This window comes from Phyllostomus hastatus, unplaced genomic scaffold, assembly GCF_019186645.2.
Source record: "Phyllostomus hastatus isolate PE091 unplaced genomic scaffold, TTU_PhHast_1.1 phas_contig_40, whole genome shotgun sequence".
NCBI lineage: Eukaryota > Metazoa > Chordata > Mammalia > Chiroptera > Phyllostomidae > Phyllostomus > Phyllostomus hastatus.
In genome coordinates this window covers 35275848-35295230 of record NW_025333872.1, presented here as the reverse complement: position 1 = coordinate 35295230, position 19383 = coordinate 35275848, and the positions used below count along the sequence as shown (strand labels likewise).

The following is a 19383-nucleotide window of genomic DNA, read 5'->3' as shown; positions in this document are numbered from 1 at the left end:
CACTGGCTGATGTAATTCCCTTTGTAGTTGTTTATCATCATTATCATCACTATTTACATATATACTTATTTGTTATTTCTTTGCATTGTGAACACAGCATAAATTTCATTAAGAAATGCTCTGGAACATTGAGTGTACCTGTATTTTCCAAATCCAACATCATTTCCAAGCCACCAATTTTTTTTCTATTTTAAAGAAGGGAATTCTGATGTTCAGAGCAGAAAAGTAATGTTTTCCTAATGTCCCACTCTATGTCAGTGATGGAGCTGGTAATAAAACCCTAGTTCTCAGAATCTCCAATTCAGTGCTCAATTGAAATTGCATTCTTCACTCAGTGAAACCTAAATGAGAAAATAAAAGTTACACTGATTTCACAGGAAATGTCATGCCAGACTAATGTCATCCATTTTACTCCTTGCAACCCAAGCATAATTTAAGTACTATTTACTAAATAACCTGTGAAGGTCATTTCATTCAATAGTGAAGGTTGAAAGTTGTGAGTCACCCATAATAACAAAATACATTTTGTGAGGCTTCTCTCCCTTGCTTACAAAATTAATAGCCACTTACCTACCCTTAGTCTCCTAATAAAGTTATGAGAACTTATTTTTTTCAAACCAATAGTAACAATGAGTAATATACTAAATAGCAAAGTAGATTTTTAAAAAGTTCTCTGCCATTTTCTAAATAATAACAATGACAGTTTAACAACTAATATACCATTGAAACTGCATAAAACAGTGAGATTGGTATTATATTACTTTTAAGTGTATTTTATTGATTATGCTATTACAGTTGTCCCATTTTTTCTTCCCTTTATCCCACTACACTCTACATCTCCTCTTTCCAGCATTCCTCCCCCTTAGTTCATGTCCATGGGTCATGCACATAAGCTCTTTGGCTTCCCCAATTCCTATACTATTCTTAAACTCTCCCTGTCTATTTTGTACCTATAGTTTATGTTTCCTATTTTCTGTACCTTTCCCCCTATTCTCCATCCTCCCCTTCCCCACTGATAACCTTCCATGTGATCTCCATTTCTCTAACTCTGTTCCTGTTCTAGTTGTTTGCTTAGTTTTTGTTTTTGTTTTATAGGTTCAGATTTTGATAGTTGTGAGTTTGCTGTCATTTTACTGCTCATAGTTTTGACATACTTCTTTTTCTTAAATAAGTCCCTTTAACATTTCATATAGTAAGAGCTTTGTGATGATGAACTCCTTTAACTTGACCTTATCTGGGAAGCACTTTATCTGCCCTTCCATTATAAATGATAGCTTTACTGGACAGAGTAATCTTGGATGTAGGTCCTTGCCTTCATGAATGAATACTTCTTTCCAGCCCCTTCTTGCCTGCAAGTTTTCTTTTGATAGATCAGCTGATAGTCTTATGGTATTCCTCTGTAGATAACTCTCTGCTTTTCTCTTAGTGCTTTTAACATTCACCCCTCTTTAATCTTGGGGAATGTAATTATGATGTGTCTTAATGTGTTCCTCCTTGGGTCCAACTTCTTTGGGACTCTCTGAGCTTCCTGGACTTCCTGGAAGTCTATTTCCTTCATCAAATTGAAGAGTTTTCTTTCATTATTTTTTCAAATAAGTTTTCCATTTCTTGCTCTTCTTATTCTCCTTCTGTCACCCCTTTGATTTGGATGTTAGAATGTTCAAAGTTGTCCCAGGGGTTCCCTAAGATTCTCCTCATTTTTTTTGAATTCTTGTTTCTTCATTCTGTTTCAGCTGAATATTTATTTCTTCCTTCTGTTCTAATTGTTTATTTGAGTCCTGTTTTTCTTCCCTTCACTGTTGGTTCCCTGTATATTTTTCTTTATTCCACTTTGTATAGCCTTCACTTTCTTTATTTTTTGTCCGTACTCAGTAATTTCTGTGAGCATCCTGATTACCAGTGTTTTGCATTCTGCATCTGATAGGTTGGCTATCTTCTCATTGTTTAATTCTTTTTCTGGAGTTTTTATCTGTTCTTTCATTTGGGCCATATTTCTTTGTCTCAGCACACCTATTACATTATAAGGGGTGGAGCTTTAGATATTCACCAGGGTGGGGCAACCCACTTCACTGCACTGTGGCTCTGTATTTGGGGGAGGGGTCAGAGATGGAACAATGTCATTTGCTTGGCTTTTTCTGGCTTTCAGCCACTTTTTCTTGTGACCTACAAGTGAACTGCACCTTTCTGGTGCTGATTCCCAGGTGGGTGGGTTTGTTTACATTCCAGGACCACATGGGTCCCTCCAATGGACTCTCCTGTGAGGTTGGGAGTTTCTCCCCTACCACAACCCCCACATATTTTTATAGTCAGAGGGTTTGAGGTTTTATTTCCCCATGCTGGAACCCTGGGTTGCTCAGTTTAGCTCACTCTCCAGTTGTTCCTCCCAGTTTTCTGCACATGAAATGTGGGACTGCCCAGTATGCCAGCCACTGCATTGGCCACTCATTCCAGCAGCCACCACCTTGCAGCTCATCCTCTCCACCTCAGCTACAGTCTCCACCCCTCCTACCAGTCTGGATGAATGTTTCCTCTTTAACTCCTTGGTTGTTGGACTCCCATACAATTTAATTTTCTGGCAGTTCTGGTTTTTGTTTTTAAATTGGTTGTTGTCCCTCTTTTGTTTATGTGATGAAATGAAGTGTATCTATCTATGCATCCATCTTGCCTAGAATATATCATTTATTATTTTATTGCTTTATTATTGATAAAGATAAATCTTTGAGCATTAAATTCATTTAATTAATTAATAAAACCAAGTTTCAAATTCTATTATTCAGATCAACATCTCCTACACTGAAAATAAAAGATTATTTTAAACCCCCTGGAATTAAAGTCTAATAATAAATATGAAGCTGATATTCAGGAAAAAAACTATTTGTGATCATTAGTATTTTTTGTCATCCAGAATACTCTACTAGAAACACAACAAAGCATTTGTAATTTGGAGTGCACACTCTAAATTTACAAAGAGTTTAACAGATGCTTTATATTTTTAATTTTATTTAATAGACATAGTACTTATCTACCAAAAATAAAAGATGCAATATGAATCATCATATAAAATACATATTAAACTAGACAGATAATTACCTTAGTTTATTACTTTTCATTGGTTAAGTGTTCATGAAGACAGTCATTATCTATAGAAAACATCAAAAAGAAGAAGAGTAACATAATTGAAATATTTAAAGGTAACTCAGAAAACTTCCATACATATGATTCAGTAATCTTAAGAAATAAAACTCTATTCATTAACCTGAAAGGGGAAAAAAAGATGTACAAACAATAAAGAACAACATAGCTCCTGAGGAAGCTGGTTTATGTGATCTGGCTTTTAAAGTGACAGGATTATAGTCAACATATTCAACAGTCAGCATGGCATGGACACTTACCAACTGGAAGAGAAGCAATAAACCAACCAGTTGTCCAGTTTACCACTGCACAGACATTTCCCCTTAGCCCATTTTAGAATAAGATGAAGATGTCTTAATCAAGAAAACACCAAAAAAATCTGATAGACTACTAAGAAAGTTAGGGCTCAGGATAATAAGCAACTTATGATGACTATAGAGACTCATAAAACTTCCTATAGCATAAGAACAAGTAGAAACCATTGTCAGTGTCTGAAAAGTTCTTTGAAAGGTTCACAGAAGAGTATGTTCTTCAACTTGTATTTGGCTTCTGTCATCTTATGTGAGAAGAGATAAAACTAAAAGAGAGAAAGGAATTTGAAATTTGAGACAGTAATAGGCCACTTTCATAAGTTCAGTTGTTTAGGCACAGATCAATTACATCATAAAAATATTATGAATAAATTTGTAAATTTTAATTTTTATAAATGGAAGATTTGGAGAGAATCTTGGAATTCTGGAGAAGGGTAAATATAGATGCTATGTGAAGCTTTTAAAAAAGCATTATTAAGAGTAAGTAAGGATACTCATGCTAGTATCCATGTTCACTCATTCAAGAAAAATTCTTGGAGTACCTATTAAATGTAAAGCCTCCTACTCTAATGTGAGGAGAAAGATGAATTTCTGCCCTCTACCAGAGATTATATTATATAGGCTGGTATTGTAGCAAATACTATATATACAGTGGGATTTAAATTCTGTAAGTAAGCAGTGATGTTCCTGTGGAGAAACCTGAGTAATATGGATTTAGTGAGCCTATAATGAACAGGCTGACATTCCAAACTCAAAAATGATAGTAAGATTAAATATAGAGGTCAACCTAGAACATAATGTTTCTGGGCATTCCACACAGGGCTTAGTCTTTCATTATTTCTTATAAAAGATATTTATACAAGAATATAAAAGATATGAATACTAAATCTGTATAAATTATAAAATTGAATCAGATAGCTAAAATATAAAATGACAAAATTGAGATTCAGGAGCACTTTGACAGATGATGGGTTCAAACAACAAAACTGAATAAGAAAAAAGGTAAAGTCCTAATTTAGGAGAAAAATAAACCAACTGTGTAAGGATAACATGGTGTAAACCTGGCTCAAGACTAGCTTAAGTAAAGATTCAGGAGACTGATCTGGCCATAAATTCTATGTAAACAAAAAAAGTAACTTATGGTTAAAAATGTTCTATTTGCATGTATTATCAGATGTTTATTATAGCATTATTAATAAGGAAAAATGCAGACCACACAAAATAAATATTACATAAGTAAATTATAATACAAGAGTCAATGAACACAGAGCCCAATAAAAGGACTTTTTCATCACAATAAAATGTTACATAAACTGAATGATATTTGTTATATAGTCAGCATGATTTTAGCTATGTAGGAACTTGTATAGAAGTTGTACTAAAAAAAATGTGTTAAACACTTAAAAATGGTTTCCCCATAGTATCTGAAATCAAAGGAATATTGATCTCAGGAATATTTTCCTTACGTTTCTTTTTAATTTTCTTAATTTTCATAATACATTTAAAATTACTTTTTTTAAATTAAAGATTTTATTTATTTATTTTTAGAGAGGGAAGGGAGGGAGATAGAGAGAGAGACAGAGAAACTTCAATGTGCAGTTGCTGGGGGTTATGGCCTGCAACCCAGGCATGTACCTGGCTGGGAATCGAACCTGGGACACTTTGGTTCCCAGCCCGTGCTCAATCCACTGAGCTACGCCAGCCAGGGATAAAAATTACTTTTAAAATCAAAATATTGTTTTTAAATAAGCTGATCAACCACCTGTTCATTTGCAGCCTTTGAATTGGTTTTGGCTTATTGATATTTAATAGAATCTATCAATAATTGTGGGAAGATAAAATAGACTTAAATCTCACTGTAGGAAAAAACTCACTGTGCAAATGACTTGCCATGAAATAAGAAAGAACTAACTATTTTCATTATTGTAAAATGTCTATGCACCACAATTTTTTTAACATTTTATTTTATCATATATCCATTTGCAAATCATTCAAACCTTTTTCCCAAACACTATCTGGAGAAGATTTTGCTAATTCTCCATCCCTCTGCCAATGGAATGCTTCATAATCATCTAGGCAATGGGAGAATCTTCAGTGGGTCTGTTGGGAACAAGGTAAAGACAGAATGGAAGCAGTACTGCTTCTGAGGTGGGTGAGTGGGTCCAGTTGAAGTGAACAAGAGAACTTTGAATAGCCTATGGTAACATCAAATCCCTGGGTATCAAATTAGGCATTATAGCAGGGGAGCCCAAAATAAAAACGAAGGAAGAGAAAACAAGACCAATCTCATTTATATCCCAGTTTGGGGCTGACATACAAACAAACCTTGTAGATTACTTCCAGTCCTCAGATCCATAAGAACATGTTTATTGACTGATAGTGCAATAGTTGCAGAGCAGAGAAATGTTTCCAAGAAGTGCTAGCTGTCCTCAAGGGGTAGAGAAGTGGTGTATTTTATATATTCAGACATATAGATGCTATCAATAATTTACATTAAGTGTGTTCCTTGAATTATATAAATGAGGAAAAATTTCAGTTGATTTGATGCCATGGATATTTCTAAGACTCGTACAAATTTAAAATTAATATGAAATTTGATGGCAGGAACTTTTAACTTCATGGATTTTAGAAGTTATGATTTATGGAATAAATCTAACCATCTGGCAACATAAGTAATGAATGCAATTTTTGTATTATCAACCTATAACTTAAATATTTATTTCCAGATATAAACATAAAACTCCAAAACTTTAGATGGTAAGCTTTCTAAAATAAACTACACATTTACAACTGAAGGAAATAAATCATGTAAACAATTACATTTTAAAATGCATAGCTTATTTTATCATATGCTAACAATTAGTTTCTGAATCATTAAAAATATATACAGCAGACTTTGTCTTAATAGCCCTTAAGTATTTCTTATTTATAATAAAAATCATTGTTTTTCATAAAAATAATGAAGCTTAATGCTTTTCCACATACATTCAGTCTTTTTTCCTGAACTCAAATACATTTGTCCAAGTTCATCAGCTGTTTAATAGGAAATTTTATATATAAACAAATTTATATATAAATATATATATCTTTAGTGAAAATAGACAATTTTAATAGCATGTAACATAGGTTAATTCATTTCTACTTTTTTCTATAGAGTTTACATCAATCAACTTTTAAGAATTATTGAAAGATCCACAAAGACACAACAAAGAATGTTCATAGCAGCACAATTTACAGTAGCCAAATGCTAAAAACAGCCTAAGTGCCCATCAGTAAATGAGTGGGTCAAAAAACTGTGGTTCATTTACACAGTGGAATACCACACAGCAGAAAGAAAGAAAGAAAGAAGGAGCTCCTACCCTTTGCAAAAGCATGGATGCAACTGGAAAGCATTATGCTAAATGAAATAAGCCAGGCGGTCGAAGAGAAATACCATATGATCTCACCTATAAGTGGAACCTAATCAACAAAACAAACAAATGAGCAAAATAGAACAAGAGACTTGGAAATCAAGAAAAAACTGACAGTGACCAGAGGGGAGCAAAGAGAGGAATAACAGAAAAGAAGGGGAAGCAGCAAGGAAAGGAACATGAACAGAGGACTCATGGGCATTGAAAATAGCAGGGAGATTGACTGTGGGAATAGGGTAAGGAGATAGGGGTAGGGGGATGCAATGGGGGAAAAGGTGGGACAACTGTAACTGAACCAAAAAAAAATAGAATTATTGAAAGATACATTTTGTTTATTTTCTGCCTGTTTCCCAAAATTCTTAACCAAGCCTTAGATTCTCACAGAAAAATAAATTGAACCTCTAGGGACAATACGAGAATAATAGGACATTTGGCTAAAGGACCTTAAAGTTTATCACATTTTTAAACTTAATGTTCCCATCTTAGTTTTCACAATACCAAGTGGGATGCAAACTTAGCTGGCATTCCCTATAATTACCACATAAATAGACCAAAGTCTCAGGTTCTCCCTAAATAAGCTTGTCCTGAATCTTAATCTAGTATTAAAAAATAAAGTAAATGAAAACATCTTTCTGATCTCATATTCTATCATTTCATCTAAGTCACTTTTTGCCTTGCTATGAACTCAGAAAACTTAAGCATTCATAATGAAACATAGTATTGGAAGCATATAGATTCTGAAACTAAACTGTCCAGATACTCAACCCAACTCTGACACACATTATATGCCTTTGGCCCCAGTGACTTGGCCAATCTGTGACACAGTTCTCTTAAAAATGTGAATAATGACATTACTTACCTCATAGAACTATTGTAAGAACTAGATATATATTAGATATATATAAGAATTAGATATATAGATATATAGATACATAATTCAATATTGCCTGACACATAGTAGATGCTCTATGTGTGTTTGCTATTATTACTATTACCTTAACCTTTAATTGACTCACGTTAAAACAGAAAAGTTGAGTAGAGTTAGCATAAAACAGAAAAATTGAGTAGAGTTAGCATGAATTTGTAATTGATAGCCTTCTCTTTCCTCTGCATCACTTCCCACCAAGGATATAATTTGGTTATATTGTAACAGAAAATAAATGTTAAACTTAATTTCTCCTTTTCCTTTAGCATTTAAGTTATCATTCTGCTCATTTTGATTAAATAAGAGAAATATTTTTCCAGGTCTAGTTAATAATAAATATCCTCTTATCCAAGAAGAAAAAATTAGGAAATTATTGTTTATAAAAACTGATTTCTATCTGTTTTCAAGAAAAGGAAAAGTAGTCTTTTTAGAATGGTATGGAGACCAGTTACAATGGGTCACTGAGATTCTGTCTAATGATCATCAAATACTGAATTTGTGGGTAAATAAAAGAATAGGAATTTGATATGCATCGTAATATGGGTAGAGGCTGACAGATTAGAGAGCCTTGGGTTAACAAGAAAAGTTGCAGTTTTAAGGGAAGGAGTACAGCAAACCCAAGAGAGTAATCCTAGAGTTCCTTCTGAAAAGCACCAAGAGAGTGGGGAAGAGAAAGAACGTTATAAGAATATTGTCTCAGTGTCCATGAGACATGTTGGAAGAGACTATTTGACAGATAATCAGACTTTGTATACATTATATAGGGACTTTTAGTGGTTGCCTCTAAACTTTAGGATGTGAAGCATCTATTGCTTACTTCTTCTATCAACAGTAACCTGATTTTTCTTGGAGAGGGATTCTATTTCTCCCCACAGTATAGTAGCAATGTTTTTGAGGTGGGCTGAACAAATTTAATACAGTCAATTCATCTCATCATTATGGTTTTGGTATTCAAAGCTGACCCATAACCCAGTTCAAGCCAGGGAGACCACAGAAAAGAGATCTTCTTTCTTGTTCTGCATGAATTGATGAGATAATAGGAGGTGCTGGACTGCAATAATTATAAAAGAAGATCTATGAATCACTATGTGCAACTGAAAAAGAACACCAGTACTGTAAAAGATGGAGCAAAAGACAAAAAAATAAATTAGATACCTAGTGACTTAGTTACTGTGCAAAGTCACATAAGCACCATTTATCTGGACTGCTGAGTTATAAAAGTCAATTAAATTATTTGTGGTTATTGATTATACCAGTTTGTGTTGAGTTTTCTAATATCTGCAATTAAAATAGTCCTAACAAAAGCATAGAACAATTTCATGTCTATATCCTAGGCTTGTACCATTTGACAAATTAGTATACAAGGATGTGGGAATTTTATTCATTATGAACCATGCATCATGTTAGCTGACACCTCTACTGAAGTATGTCACAAATTTACAATCCAGCCCTACCTGGTGACTCCATAAGAACCTCTGTGAGGTTAAAGAAAGCATGTTAGATTAACAAACCCTTGGCCACAAGAACTAGAAAACATTAAAGAAACACATTTTTTAGTCATTTGTAAACACCCTAACTTCTACTCTAATAATCATAGCAAGCACAAATGACTCTAGTTCTATATACTCATTTAAAATAGCACTCTAGTGGTCAAACACACACATACACACAGAGAACTATTCTATTATGCCAAAATAAAGACATAGAAGTCACATATACTCTAATCCCCATATACACATCTTAGTCAGACATAGCCATATCATCTTTTCTTTTGTATTACTTAGAATAGGAATCACTCTTATTTCCAGGAACAGTAAGAAAAACTGATGTCAGTAGCAAAAATCCCATCTGTATGACCATGTGAGGTCTGTTAGCTTACCAGATAACCTCTCCCAAAAGACTCATCTTCATATTCTAAAACATAAATTGGAAATTTATTATTTAATATTTTTTGTAATTATTTGAAATTCAGGATACCAATAACAGTTTCCAAAACATGATAAGTTGTTTTCACAGTAGCTAGCATAAGAGCTTCAGTACATACTCAAGTTCTTTCTTTTTAAAAAATTTTGTATATTCACAAGAATATTGAGCCATTTAATGACATTTGGAACAATATTTGCATAACCATGATAAAAAACTTCAAATTTTCTAAACAGTTTTCAGAATGTTACAAAATTGTAAATAGTGAAAATAGAAACTAATAATCAACACTTACTTTACATTCTCTCATATTACCCTCTAAATTTATCCACAGGACTTTCCACAGTTTGAAGTTGTGTGTGTGTGGAGAGGGCATATAATTGTTTTTGGTTCACTGTTATTTCTTCTTCTAGCCTGTAAACTAAAGCACAGAAATAAAGACTGCTGGGGGTGGAGGAGTAAGTGGAAGCTACACTAACCTCCTCTCAGGACCAATCTGGAATCACAACTGAATTGCAGAGAAATCATCCAGAATAACCAACTGAACACTAGCTAGAGAGAAGCCTTATAACCACAGACAGACAGACAGACAGAAAAAACATTTCACCACAGTGGGACTGGTAGGGAGTGCAGAGAGAAAGAAAGAGGGCTGGCTTAGCCCCAAGGGCAGCAGCTGAAGTGTTGTAGGGATATTTCAGTGGCAGGGGCCCGAGAAGTGTGGGGCCCAAACCCCAAGCTGGGCTCCCCAGGCTATAAGCACCAGAGCCAGAAAGGAACCCAGATAACATCAGCTGTGAAAAACAACAGGGTTACTGTCTGCCAGGGAGAGACAACTACAGATGCGCAGAACCTCTTAAAGGGCCAAAGCACAAAAATGTCATTTGCAACCACTTACTCTGGGCTGTGGCAGGGGGAGGGCAAAGTGGACTAGAGACACTTGAGAAGAGTTTAGAGTTGGAGGCTCTAAGGAGAGAACTGAAGGAACAGCCACAAGGATCCCAGTGCTGAATCATTCCTCATTGCAAGAGCCATCTTTCTCAGGCAGAGCACTCCTCTCAAATGGCATTAGTCTTAGGAGAAGCAATAGCCCCACCCACAGAAATTACTCTGTCCCATACTGTGGTACGTAAGCCCAGCTGCTGATTATAGCAAGGTCAGATTAACAACTGATCAGTCTAATGACTGATTAGCTTAACAACTAAGGCAGAAAATACAAAGAAGCAGTAAAGTTAAAGGAGTTCATCATCACCAAACCCTTATTATATGAGTTGTTAAAGGGATTTATCTAAGTAAAAGAAGATAAAAAACTATGAACAATAAAATGACAACAAATTCATAACTATCAACAACTGAACCTAAAAAAGAAACAAAAACAAACTAAGGGAACAACTAGAACAGGAACAGAATCACAGAAATGGAGATCACATGGAAGTCTTTCAGCAGGGAGGGGGTGGAGAGAGAGTGGGGGAAAAGGTACAGGGAATAAGAAGCATAAATAGCAGGTACAAAATAGACAGGGGGAGGTTAAGAATAGTATAGGAAATATAAAAGTCAAAGAACTTATATGTATGACCCATGGACATGAAATAAGGTTGGGGGGAATGCAAGTGGGAGAGGGGTGCAAGGCTGAGGGGAATAAAGAGGAGAAATGGAATAACTGTAATTGCATAATAAATAAAATATATTTTAAAAACCATGAAGTAAACAGGCCAAAATGGAGAAATGCACTCATTCTCCCCCCACCAAAAAAGAAAATGCAAAGAAGCAGCCAAAACAGGAAGACAAAGAAACAGACGCCAAATTGAGGAACAAGTGAGTTCTCCAGAAGAACTAGATGAAATGGAGGTAGGCAATTTATCAGAGAAAATTTAGGGTAATGATTATAAAGATACACAACACCACAAAAAAAATAGAAACTGTTAAAAAGGACCAGTCAGATATAAAGAATGCAACATCTGAAATAAATAATACACTGGACAGAATAAAAAGTAGACTAGTTGAAGTAGAGGATGAAATCAGTGTTTTGGAAGACAAGGTAGAAAAAAACATGCAGGCAGAGCAGTAAGAGGAAAAAAGAATTTTTAAAAAATGAGAAGAGCTTAAGGAACATTTTGGGCAACATCAAGCATAACAACATCCACATCATGGGAACACCAGAAGGAGAAGACGGTGAGCAAGGGATCGAGAATGTAGTTGAACAAATAATGACCAAAAACCCTCCCTAATCGGTAAAGGAAAAAGTCACACAAGTCCAGGAAATTCAGAGTCCCAAACAAGTTGGACCCAAAAAGACCTACACTAAGACACATCACTATTAAAATGACAAGGCTTAAAAACAAGGAGGGAATTCTAAAAGCCACAAGAGAAAAGCAGGTAGTGTCCTACAAGGGAGTGCCAATTAGACTGGCATTTGATTACTCAATGGAAACATTTCAGGCCAGAAGAGAGTGGTGTGAAATATTTAAGGTGCTGAAAAGCAAGGACCTACAACCATGGCTACTTTACCCAGCAAGGCTATCATTTAAAATTGAAGGAGAAATAAGGAGCTTCCCAGACAAGAAAAAGCTAAAAGAGTTTGTTAACAACAAACCAGTACTGCAACAAATGTTAAAGGCCTTGCCTTAAGAAGAAGAAGAGAAAGAAAAGAAAAACAAAGGAAAATAGTCTAACAATAAAATGGCACTACATACTACCTATCAATAATCACCTTAAAGGTAAATGGCTTAAATGCTCTGACAAAAAGACAGAAGGTAGCTGAATGGATAAGAAAACAAAACCAAGTCCTGGTTGGTGTAGCTCAGTGGATTGAGCACAGGCCTGCAAACTAAAGGGCCACCAGTTCAATTCCCAGTCAGAGCACATGCCTGGGTTGTGAGCCTGGTCCCCAGGGGGGACACTTGAAAGGCAACCACACATTGATATTTCTTTCCCTCTCTTTCTCCTTCCCTTTCCCTCTCTCTAAAAATAAAATCTTTTAAAAAATTACCTGATTTTTTTTAAAATTAGAAAACAAAACAAGACCAATATACACATTGACTCTAAGAGGTCCATCTCAGATCAAAAGATACACACAGACTAAAAGTAAAGGGTTGGAAAAAGATACTTCATGCAAATGGGAAAGAAAAAAATCTGGGGTAGCAGTACTTATATCTGACAAAATAGACTTTAAAACCAAAGCTATAATAAGAGACAAAGAAGGACACTACATAATGATAAAGGGAACAAACCAACAAGAGGATATAACTCTAGTAAACATTTACAAACCCAACCTAGGAGCAATTAAATACGTAAAGCAAAGCTGGATAGGCATAAAAGGAGAGACTGACTGAAATATAGTCATAGTTGGGGATTTTAACACCCCATTGACTTCAATGGATGGATCTTCCAGGCAGAAAATCAACAAGGACACAGCAGCCTTAAATGACACACAAGATTAAATGGATTTAATTGATATCTTCTGAGTATTTCACCCCAAAGCAACAAAATATACATTCTTTTCACGTGCACATGGAACATTTTCTAGGATAAACCACAGGTTAAGACACAAAAAAGTCTTGATAAATTGAAGAAGATGGAAATCAGCCCTCACTAGTGTGGCTCAGTGGATTGAGTGCTGACCTGCAAGCCAAAAGGTAACTGCTTCGATTCTCAGTCAGGGCATGTGCCTGGGTTGTGGGCCAGGTCCCTAGTTGGGGACATGTGAGAGGCAACTGATTGATGTACCTCTTGCACATCAAAGTTTCTCTCCCTTTCTTGCTCCCTCCCTTCCATCCTCTCTAAATATAAATAAATAAAATCTTTAAAAACTGAATATTGAAATCATATCAAGCATCTTTCCTGACCATAATGCTATGAAACTAGAAATCAATCATAAGAAGAACACTGAAAACAAGCAACAAGATAGGAGCTAAATAACATGTTATTAAACAATGAATGGGTGAACAATGTAATCATGGCAGAAATAATAAATGCCTTTAAACAAATGAAAATGAGAATACAACAATCCAAAATCTGTGGGACACTGGGAAAGAAATCTTAAGAGGGAAATCCATAGCACTACAGTCCTATCTCAAAAACAAACAAAAAAAAAAACAAACAAGAGAAATCACAAATAAACAATCTAACTTCACACTTAAATGAACTAGAAAAAGAACAACAAATAAAGCCCAAAGTAAGTAGAAGGAAGGAAATAATGAAGATCAGAGCATAAATAAATAAAATAGAAAAAAATACAAACTTTCAATGAATCCAAGAGCTGGTTCTTTGAAAAGATAAATAAGATTGGAAAAGACTTAACCAGATTCATCAAGAAAGAAATGATCCAAATAAATAAAATCAGAAATGAAAGAGGACACATAACGACTGCCACCAAAACAATACACAGGATTGTAAATAAAATGTTATAAACAAGTATATGGCAACAAATGGGACAACCTAGACAAAATGGATAAATTCCTAAAATATGCAATTTTCCAAAACTAAGTTAGAAGGAATCTGAAAAGACAGATTACACCTAATGAAATTGAAGAAGTAATAAAAAAATTCCCAACAACAAAAGCCCTGAACCAGATGTCTTCACAAGTGAATTTTACCCACATTCCGAGAAGAATTAACACCTCTCCTTCTCAAACTGCTTCTTAAAATTCAAGAGGAAGGAAAGCTCCCAAACTCATTTCATGAGGCCAGCATTATCCTAATTCCAAAACCAGATAAATACACTGCAAAGAAAGAAACTGTAGGCCAATATCACTAGTGAACATAGATGGTAAAATCCTCAATGAAATACTAGCAAATTGAATACAGCAATGCATCAAAAAGATCATACACCATGGGCAAGTAGGATTTATCCCAGGAATGCAAGGTCAGTACAACATTCACAAATCAATAAATATGGTTCACCACATAAACAAAATGAAATATAAAAACCATGTGATCATATCAATAGATGCAGATAAAGCTTTTGATAAAATCCAGAACCCATTTATGATAAAAACTTGCAGCAAAGTGGGAATAGAGGGATCATACCTAAATGTAATAAAAGCCATATAGGGCAAACCCACTGCCAGCATCATGCTCAATGCACAAAAAGTACAAGTGTTCCCTTAAGATTGGGAATGAGACGGGGATGTCCATTTTCACCTCTCTTACTCACCATAGTACTGGAAGTCCTATGACAGCAATCAAGCAAAAAGAAGTTAATGGCATCCAAATTGGAAAAGAAGAAGTGAAATTTTCTTTATTTGCAGATGAAATGGTATTGTACATAGAGAACCCTAAAGGTTCCACCAAGAAACTACTAGAACTGATAAATGAATTCAGTAAAGTAGCAGGATTCAAACTTAATATTCAGAAATCAGCTGCATCTTTATATGTCAATAATGAATTAACAGAAATGGAAATTAAGAAAACAATCCCATTCACAATTGCTTCTAAAATAAAAATAAAATACCTAGGAATAAACCTAACCAGGAAAAGACCTGTACTCAGATAATTATAAGACACTGAAAAAAGAAATTGAAGAAGACACACATAAGTAGAAGCACATATGTGTTAATGAATAGGAAATATTAACATCATTAAAATGTCCATAATACCAAAGCAATCTATAGATTCAATGCAATTCCTATCATGATTCAAATGACATATTTCACAGAACTAGAACAAATATGTCAAAAACTTATATGGAACCAAAAAAGGCCCCACATAGCAACAGTGATCCTAACAAAGAAGAAAAAAGTTGGAGGAATCATGCTACCTAATATCAAACTATCCTACAAGTCCACAGTAATCAAAACGGTCTGGTACTGGCATAAAAATAGGTACCTAGATCAGTGGAACAGAATATTGAGCCCATAAATAAACCTCCACCTTTATAGTCAATTAACATTTGACAAAGGAAGCAAGAACATACAATGGGCTAAAGATAATTTACTCAACAAATGGTGTTGGGAAAATTGGACAGATACATGCAGAAAAATGAAACTAGACCACCTCCTTATGCCACACAAAAGAATGAATTCAAAATAGATCAAAGACTTAAATGTCAGACCCCAAAACCATAAAAATCCTAGAAGGAAACACAGGCATCAAAATCTCAGACATTGTCTGTAGAAATATTTTTATTAGGTATATCTCCCCAGGCAAGAGAAACAAAGAAAAAAATAGACAAATGGTACTACATCAAACTAAAAAGGTTTTACACAGCAAAGGGAATCATCAACAAAATATAAAGAAAACACACATTCACTGATACATCTGATAAGGGGTTAATATCCAAAATGTATACAGTACTTACAAAACTCAACACCAAAAAAGCAAACAACCCAATTAAATAATGGGCAAAGGACCTGAACAGCCACTTCTTCGAAAAGAAGATACAGATGGCCAATAGATATATGAAAAGATGCTCAACATCACTAATCATCAGAGAAATGCAAATAAAAATGACAATAAGATATCACCTCACACCTGTCAAAACGGTATCATCAATAAATCAACAAAGAGCAAGTGCTGGTGAGGATGTGGAGAAAAGGGAATCCTTTGGCACTGTTGGTGAGAATGAAGAGTGGTGCAGCCACTGTGGAAAGCAGTATGGCTATACCTTGAAAAATTAAAAATAGATCTGCCTTTTGACCCTGCAATCCCACTTCTGGGAATATATCCAAAGGAATCCAAAACACTAATTTGAAACATCATAAGCACCCCTATGTTCACTGCAGTGTTATTTACAATTGCCAAGATATGGAAGCAGCCCAAGTGTCCATCAACAGATGAGTAGATAAAACAACTATGGGACATTCACACAATGGAATTCTACTTGGCCATAAAAAAAGAAGGAAAGTTTACCCTTGCGACAGTATGGGTTGACCTGGATAACATTATGCAAAGTGCAATAAGCCAGTCAGAGAAAGACAAATGTCATGATTTCACTCATATGTGGAACCTAATGAGCAAACTGAACTGATAAGCAAACAGACAAACTCATAGATGACAGTTAGTGGGGGCAGTGGGAGGTTAGAAGATGGAGGGATTGAGCAGAAAGGAAAAAAGACTCATGGACATGGACTACCGTGTGGTGATTACAGGTGGGGAAAGGGTGTATAAGGGGACTAAATGGTAATGGAAAAATTATAACATAAATATTAAATTTTAAAAGTAGGTAACTACCAGAATAAAATGTGTGTGTGGGGGGGGAAGACTGTTGGACTGACAAACGGAGCTCTCAATATCTATTAGATGAATTATAGATGAATAAATTAATTGATGAATAAATAAGTAAAGAAAATTCATCTTATATTAAGCACTTATCTAACAATGAAAGTCATGTTGCAATGACATCTGTGTGTTCATATCTTTGTTGAGTAATTGTCATTTATTTACTGGGCAAATATTTACTGAGAAGCTACTCTGTCCAGCAAAATAATGATATAGGACCACCACACACACAGTGTGGTCTTTGTCAATTACTACTCATCTAAGAGAACAGTCAGCTGCACAACTTGTACAAACGGACCACTAAAGGGTTGTTTAAAAAAAAGCCAAACTGTTTCAGTTTTCCAGGTTGTGAGTGGGTTCATTTTAATACTATCTCTGAGAAAGTTGTGTCAAAGAAAAATTGCATCAGATGGAGTTAAACAAAGACCTTGTTCAAGACTAGTGCACTAGGGGAGAGAAACTGAACTCAACTAGACTGAAACAAAGGTGAAAGTGTTGCTAAACTCTGACATAAATGAGTGGAAAGTGCTGAAGGACAATATGGGGGAGATTGGTCAATGGGATTATCCATTTGAGCTTGCTAAGTTTTGTTTATTGAAGTAAGGCTCCAACCCTCCTAAGACACTGGAAGAAGCATGCTATCTTTTTGGATGACTACATATCACAGAGATGACTCATCAATTCCTCAGACAGATATTCCTGTGTTATAAAACTGTCAAGTGGGTGTAAGAAAATTTAAATCTCATAAAGGCAACAGAAATTTACAATGAAAAGTTTTCTAAAGTAAATGCTCTAAGAAAAGGGAGATCAGGGGCTTAGAGTCAAGAAAAAACAATCAATCAAACAAACAAACAAACAAAAAACTTGTCAAGTATAGTTAAACTGAGGTGAATGTTAAGGCCATCATGATGAGTCCCAAGCAGGGACTATACCAAACAGGGAGAGTTGTTCACCTCTGGAGGTGGTGTTGCACAGAACTTCACTAAAAATTTTCTGCAGATAAAATTTAGGATATTCACATTTAGCTAATCCTCATGTAAATCTGACTTCATTCACTTTTGCAACCTACCATGAAAGTGATTTTTTCCTTGAAAGATATTTCTCTCAAAATACAAAAATCATTTTTATTTTCATTAAATACTTTTTAGAAATATATTTCTAAAATATATTGTATATATATAAGTATATATATTAGTAGCTCTAATATATTTTTGGAGCTACTATTAGATTGTACTAAAATGAAGATTTCTAATTTGGTGAAAAGCTTTAAACAAATCACACACACACAAAAGCATACAAATAATGAAGCTCTGATCCATTATGCTTCTCTTGTCCAATAAAATTCTCTACATTCCATAAAGGGCTTAAATATATTGTCACATATTCCATTTCCTCATCCCAAAATGCACCATAATTTGAGACACTGAGTAAAATCAAAGACTTGAGATTTTCTTCTTGTAAAACTTTGGATTATGAGAATGAAGTCACATGATCAACTATGATTATTTAAATTCTAATGATAAGGATATGATAATTTGCATGTGACTAGAAATAGAAAATATGTTGAAAGGAGTATTTTCACTATGGTAAAAAATAAATATCACAAGTTACCTAGTTAAAATTAGTTAGTACTTTATGTAATAATACACTGTATTGTTCATTTCTTACACTCAGTCATTGGGAGAGTTCTAAGCCCATATGGTGAAGGAGTTAGACTCTAGAAATGCACTCAACCAAACATGTACTTGAGACAAAAAGGAAAACCCTTTTCCAATGACTCTGGCCAATTCATTGTTGACTTGAGCCAAGAAAGCAAAATTGAGAGAGAGCCTAGATATTTTTGTGAAGAACCAAATAATAAATTTTTGCAGTCAAAATGAGGTCAACACCCTTCAGTGTTTGTCATATTAAAAGAAAGACCATCACATCATCAGTAGTTTAAGACTACATTAATTTTCTTCAGATGGCAAAAGAATGAATTGGTAATGCCAGGAGGTATTTTTTTTTCCTGCTAATTCCAGGAATTCTACTTCTCTGTGATGTGTGTGTGTATATGTGTGTAACAGTTCTGAGAAACTACCCAGAGGAAATAAAATTAGAAAAATGTTATAACTTAGATTTATTATATTGGGAGTTGAGAGAGAAACAGAAACCAGAGTATGCATAAAAAATAGAAAACATTTGTATGAATAAAGAATACACTTAAATTGTGAATGAACTTTAATTGGTGAAATTTTAGGAAAGAAGATACATTGAAACTCAAATGAAGAATATATTTTTAAAAATTATACATTAATTAACTCATTCAAAAAATATTTACTGAGCATCTTCTACATGCCCAGGCATTACAGTAGATGTTATATGGGTAGAAATGTTCTCTGAGAAAGTAATATTTAACAAATAGGTTTATGCATGTATAATCACTCCAACACAATAGAAACCTAGTTCTTGCTCTTACAACACACAG

The 19383-nt window shown here is 34.5% G+C and overlaps 1 long non-coding RNA gene across 1 annotated transcript in view; it reads right to left on the bottom strand.

The window, feature by feature from the left end:
* Positions 1–214: 214 nt before the first annotated feature.
* The window catches only part of LOC123822137, a 212175-nt gene continuing 193006 nt past the window's right edge, over positions 215–19383 (bottom strand). Inside the window, exons 3-4 of the long non-coding RNA XR_006786224.1 lie at positions 3091–3140; positions 215–341 (exon numbers count right to left, since the gene is read on the bottom strand). This is a non-coding gene — a long non-coding RNA (uncharacterized LOC123822137). The remainder of the gene's footprint in view (positions 342–3090; positions 3141–19383) is intronic.